We start from the raw sequence: 7,006 nt of genomic DNA, 5'->3' as shown, positions 1-7,006 counted from the left end.
TGTTCAACAGATAAGAAAATTAGAGCTCACAGGCAGCTATCATTAGAGTTGTATAAAACATTTGTTATTCTCCCTAGCATCCATATTTAATATCCATGAGAATTATTCTTTTATCCTAGCTGATTGGGTCAAAGGTAAACATCTAAATCAAGGTGAGTTCATGATATACTCTTTACAAGATTGTTCAGGCTGGTCTCTTGTTGAGAAGACGTAAAGATTTAGGAGCAGTGGCATTATCATGCTCTTCTCACGAGAGTGAGAGGATAGAGAAGACACCCAGAGAAAAGCAGAGATGGAAAAACAGAACTTCCCAAGATTTTGATGGCTTTCCATTTTCTAGTTCCAATTTCTTTTGGAAACCTGGCTGATTTCTGCCCCTCATACTATGTAAAATACTTGTTCATATATTATAACAAATATATCTTTTTTTTTTTTTTTTTTTTTTTTTTTTGAGATGGAGTCTTGCTCTTGTTACCCAGGCTGGAGTGCAATGGCATGATCTCAGCTCACTGCAACCTCTGCCTCCTGGGCTCCTGGGTTCAAGAAATTCACCTGCCTCAGCCTCCCAAGTAGCTGGGACTACAGGCGTGCGCCACCACGCCCAGATAATTTTTGTACTTTTAGTAGAGACAGAGTTTCACCATGTTGATCAGGATGGTCTTCATCTCATGATCCACCCGCCTCAGCCTTCCAAAGTGCTGGGATTACAGGCATGAGCCACCGCACCTGGCCAACAAATATATCTTAATTTTGCTAAAACTAGTAAGAGATAGTTTCTGTTTCTTGCAACCAATTTTTAAAAATTGCTTTATAGGCTCTGTGTGGTGGCTCGGGCCTGTAATCCCAGCACTTTGGGAGGCCGAGGTGGGTGGATCACGAGGTCAAGAGATTGAGACCGCCCTGGCCAACATGGTGAAACCCCGTCTCTACTAAAAATACAAAAATTAGCTGGGCATAGTGGCAGGTGCCTGTAGTCCCAGCTACTCAGAAGGCTGAGGGAGGAAAATCGCTTGAACCCGGGAGGCAGATGTTCCATGAGCCGAGATCATGCCACTGCACTCCAGCCTGGGCCGCAGAGTGAGACTCTGTGTCAAAAAAAAAAAAAAAAAAAAAAAAAGGAAAAATCCCTTTGTCTTATAACTTTTCTCATATGGTTTTGGTAGTCTCCGCAATCTGCTAGGGGAGATTGTCAGAGTCTAAGCTCTTGTGTTTACATTTTTTCATTTATAAACGTTTCTTTTGACTTATATAAACCATGAACTCCTAAGGTTTAAATTGCCTTTGAGATGGCCCCTTGAGCTTGAAATGGAAAGATAGAGTGAAAAGAGTCAAACTCGAGTTCAAATCTTACCAGCTGTGAGTTCAAATCTTACCTTTTGTGACCTTGTTCATATCATGTATTCTTTCCAAGTCTGTTTCCTCAGCGCCAAAAAACAAACAAAAACAAAAAACAAAAAACAACAAAAAAAACAAAAACAAAAAAACCCCCGTGACACTGTATTGGAGAGCAAGCAAGAGAAACAGGTACAAAATTGAAACTTGAACAAGAGGAACTTACGGTCCGCACCGGACAGTGCCCTACGCTGACTGGATCACAAGGCCAGAGGGGCGTGATCTTGCAGTTGATGCCCTTAGTTCCTGATCTTCCGGCTTCAGAGTTCCGGGGGCAGCCCCTGGCCGGTGGGCGATGGGCGATGCTTCCTCGGTGGTGATGCGAGGTTCCAACGCTGCAGTTATGGTCACGAGCTGCTGCCAGGGGACTGCGCGTGGAGACCCGCGCGGACGCAGATGCTCTGGGGGCCTGGAAACTCTTCTGAGCCTGCTGGCTCTCGGGACAGGAGTGAGAGATGAGGCGTGGGGTGGGATCTGACACACACGAACCATTTCCTGCCCATAGTAGCGTCATCCTCGCTGCACCTGACTCCAGCCTCAGGCCGATTCTCTGGCTGCCTCTGCAGAGACTTTGTTATCAAGCAAATGCCCTTTATCACTTTTCTTATAGGTTAGTATCGGCAAGTCTTTTTACCTTTAATCCCCACAAGGTCTAGAGGGAAGGGTACTACTCAACAAGCTTGGGCTCTGGCCTTTAACTTTCCCTTTTATTTGATAGTTGCGTGTTTGAGCAAAATATTGATCTTCCCTGTTCTTTACGTTGTTTTTCTGTACAATTAAGTGCGCATTTTTGGGGTACCGTAAATTATAAAATATAGAGACCACAGATTTCAGTGTGCTCTTAATCTTGTGCCTGGTGATGACCTGCCAAATGTCAGGCAAACAGTCAAAAAACAAGCAAGCAACAACAACAACCAAAAAACCCAAAAACCAAAACTGAAGTGCACAATCACTGCAGACTTTTTCAGCTTCCTATGAAAACTCTTTAGAGATAATAGTTTATGCCCAGTGAGACTCTGTGCTTAATTCAAATTGCTCGATATAGATAAAATAGCTTTCCATAGCCTGAAAGTAAAATGCGTAATATGAGATATTAGATATAATTATTATGTACATGTATTTTATAAATCAGGAAGTTTATAAAAGAGAGAAAGCACCCATAACATGATGCTTTTATGAATTATTAATATCCTTGTCAGTTGATATTATTTATAGACTCTATATATGATATGCAATTTAAACTTAAAAATATGTCACAAAGTGCTTGGTGTATCAGAACTAAAAATACTTTTCAGCAGAGTGAGCTGTTGGCTGTTTCTCTGTGTAAGTGAATACTGAATGTTATTTTGGAGTGCATCTTTTTGAATTCTTTCCTGACTACATATGCAGCTATACAAATTTAAGGAGATTAGCACCTAAAGCAAAAAAGGGAAGAAATGTTTGTGGAGGGATTGGAGGCTTGTCTAATTGCTCTAGCTAGAACTTCTAGTTGTAAAATAGCAGAGGTGGAAGAGGGCATCCTTGTTTTGTTCCTGATCTTAGAGAGAAATCTTCCAGTCTTTTACCATAGATAATCATGTTATCTGTATTTGTTCATAAATATCTTTTATAATGTTCAAACATTTTTCCTCTATTCCTAGTTTTCTGAGTTTTTGTCATGCAAGGTGTTGAATTTTGCCATATGAATTTCCTGCAACAATTGAGATAATCATATCGCTTTTTCCCCTTTGTTTTATTAATGTGATAAATTACGTTGATCATTGATTTTCTTATGTTGAACCACCCTTGCATTTCTGGGATAAATTTCACTTGGTAATTTTAAATAATTCTTTTTTTTTTCCTTGTAAATAGTATGCTGATAGGTTTGACTTGATAATATTTTGTTGATTGTGTTATCTTCAACAATTAGATCTATAATCTACCTGGAACAAATTTATTTTTATGAATTTATCAAAAGTTATAAGTAAATTTTATTCCAGTGTAAGACAATTTATTGAAAACTATACTTTATATGGCTCTGAACTGTTCTTGTTATAAATCATTTAACAAATGTGTGCATCTATTTCTGAACCCTCTATTCTGTTTTGTTGGTATATTTTACACATGCACTGTCTTAATAACTGGGACAGTTATTAAAAATAACTCTTAATTGCTATGACTCTGACAACAGGCTCTGTAAGTGGCTTCTCCAGTTCTGCAGTCTCAGTGTGGTTATACTTCTTACGCGGCAGCTCAGGGCTCCCCCAGAGAGAAAGTGTCTCAAGAAACAGTAGCTTTAGAATAAGTCTTATTATTGATAAATAAAGCCTTACTACTGTCATTTTGTTACTTGCTTTATAGTTGTGTAGCTTTTCTCTTCCTTTCTTACTGCTTTCCTTAGTGTGTAAGTGGTTTTCTCTGGTAGTATGTTTTAACTCATTGCTTTTTATTTTTAGCATCTCAATTATAGGTTTTTACTCTGTGGTTCACAGGATGCTTATATGAAACATCTTATAGCTATAGTGAGTTGTTTAAAACTGACATCAACTGAACTGATTGTACACAAAGAAAAAATAAACCCAGTATACATTAACTACCTTCTCCTCCCGCATTTTGAATTTTTGAAGTCACATTTTTCTTTATAACAATATTTTTAATAAAGTTTAATTCAAAAATATTTTTAATAGTTTAAAATATTCTTATTTTTAATAGTTTTGCCTTTTAGTCTTCTTACTAAAGCTATAAATGGTTTAAACACTATAATTACAATATTAGTTTTACAATCACCTTAGCATGTTATTCTTTGGGTTTGAAGAACTTCCATTATCACTTCTTGTTGGACAGGTCTAGTAACAATATACTTCCTCAGCTTTTGTTTCTCTGTTAAAGCTCTTTCTTCTTTATTTCTGAAGGATAGCTTTGTTGGGTAAAATGTTCTTGCTTGGCATTTTCTTTAGCACTCTGGCTGTATTGTTCTACTCCCTCCTGGCCTGTAAAATTTCTGGTGAGAAGTCTGCTGCTGCCACGTGTATTGGATCTCTCTTATATTTTGTTTTTGTTTCTTTTGCTGCTTTTCAAATCCTCTCTGTCTTTTACCTTTGAATGTTTGTTTATCATATGTCTTGGGGTGTTCTTATTTGTGTTGAATCTGATTGATGACCTGTAACCTTCCTGTACCTGGAAATTTATATGTTTCTTCAGGTTTAGGACATTTATGTTATTTTTTTGGATAAGCTTTCCACCTCTTTTCCTTTTTCAATTCCCTCTTTAACTCAAATAACCTGAATATCCTTTCCTTTAATATTGTCTTATAGGTCCTGTAAGTTTTATTTATTTATTTTCATTTTTTTCTCCTCTGACTGTATATTTTCAAACAATCTGTCTTTGAGCTCACTGATTATTCTGTTTGATCACTTCTGCTGTTTATGCTCACTATTGCATTTTTCATTTCATTCACTGTATTTTCCACCTTCCAGATTTCTGTTTGATTTTAATTATTTCAATCTCTCTTAAAATTTCTATGATTAATTTCTAAATGGATTCTCTGTGTTTTCTTAAAGTTCATTGAGCTTCCCTACAGCAGCCTTTTTGAATTATTTATCAGAGAGATCACACATCTCCCATCATTTTAGGATTGGTCTCTGTTACCTCATTTTGTCCATTTGTTGAGGTCATATTTCCCTGAATGTTCCTGATGCTTGGGTAAGTGTGATAATATCCATGCATTGAGGGATTAAGTACTTATTTCATTCTTCACAGACTGGCTTTGTTTTTCCCTGTCCTTTAGAGGGATTTCCAGGGATTCTAAGCTGACTTACTGTTGTTTTCCTAGAGCCTGTGACCACTGCAGCTATCTCAGCATTATAAGACACCCTAAGCCCAGGCTTATTGTGAACCTCATGAAGACTTCCAAGGTTGACACAGCTTTCTGGCCCAGATGGACTTGGGGAAGACTCAAGAAGGTTACTGGGGTTGTATGAAAATGCTGAATGACTGTCCCAGTGGCCCAAATAGGCACATCTCCTAGCAGGTCTCTGTACAGGTGGGCTGTGTCCCCAAGTGCAGCAAGAGTAGCTAGAGTTGAGACTGAGCCCTTTTGGGACCTCCTGTGAGAATGAGGCTAGTGGGCCTATCTAGTAACTAGTAAGTTCAGATAAACATGCATGCATCATCCAGCAGATTCTTCCACAAGTGGGCTAGTTTATTGACTGCAGCAGGAAGGGCCAGAGCTAAAATTGGCCCCTCTCAACATCTGCTGTGAAACAGAGGCTGGCATGTTGGTATAGCTGCCTGACTATAACAGGAAGGTTTTGAGCTAAAATCGGGCCCCCCACTTAGAATTTTTAGTGAGATAGAGTATGAGGAGCCCATTCTCAGCATAGAGGACTGCATGCCACCCAGCAAGTTCCTGCAAAGGTAGGATAGTTCCTCAACTGCCATGAGAGGGACCAGAGCTGAGATTGGGACCCCCCTCATGATCTACTGTGGGATAAAGGTTATAAAGCTCTTTCTTGGTGGCTCAGAGGGCACATGTCTCCCAGGAGGACCCTGCAAAAATGGGATAGTTCCTTGACTGCAGAAGGAGGGAATGGAGCTGAGACTGGGCTTCCTTGAAATCTCCTATAGGATGGAGGATGGAGAGCCCCTCTTATTGACCCAGACAGGTAGTCATTTCTCAGCAGATCTCAGCACAGATGGGATAGTTTCTCAACTGCAGTGAGAGGCAGTGGAGCTGAGAGTGGATTCCCTTGGGATCTGCTATGGGATGGAGGTTGGCAAGCCCATCATAGAGGACTTCCAGGTTACAATAGATGAGTAAATCTCCCTCTGGGGTCCTTGTGCGAGTAGCTCTGAGCTGGGACCTCAGCTAAGGAAGAGCCACAGTGTACTTTTCAGGTTCACTGCCAAGATCAATGTCAGCAGGCAGACAAGTCTTTCCACCAAGGCACTGGTGTGCATGATTCCTTCTGGAACCCTTGATAGATGGTTTTGGTTGTAGGCTCAAAGCCACGTGAGGCTGTAAACAAGCCCCTTTGAGGACTAGGACATTAATGGGTTTGAATCTACAAGCAATCTTGGAAAATCAGCCACCTGGGTGTTGGTCTGCACTCTAAAAATGACTTTCCTGGATCTTGGGCTCCCCTGGAATTTGACAACTCCTACCTGAATCCCAAGGCTTCTGCAGAGAGACTTTTGACTTTGAATGGGTGCAGAATTGTTGTTGTTATGGGAGATATGAGTAGGATTTTTCTAGTCTGACATCATCTCTCAGTGTTTTTAACTAACATCAAAATCAACCAATCAATTTATAACTGATCTTTCCTCTGTCTCCATATATGTATTTTCAAACTGCTTAATTGACATCTCTACTTTGATGTTCCATGGTTATCTCAAAGTCAACTTATCCTAATAGAATTTATCATTTTACCCAATTCTGCCCTGCCTTTTTTTTTTTTTTTGGATACAGAGTTTCACTCTTGTTGCCCATGCTGGAGTGCAGTGGTGCCATCTCAGCTCACTGCAATCTCTGTCTCAAAGCTAGGATTCAAGTGATTCTTCCACCACAGCCTCCCAAGATTACAGGCATCCACCACTGTACCTGGACCATGCACAGCTGTATTTTTGTATTTTTAGT

This window comes from Saimiri boliviensis, chromosome 6, assembly GCF_048565385.1.
Source record: "Saimiri boliviensis isolate mSaiBol1 chromosome 6, mSaiBol1.pri, whole genome shotgun sequence".
NCBI lineage: Eukaryota > Metazoa > Chordata > Mammalia > Primates > Cebidae > Saimiri > Saimiri boliviensis.
Note: the sequence above shows the minus strand (reverse complement) of the source record.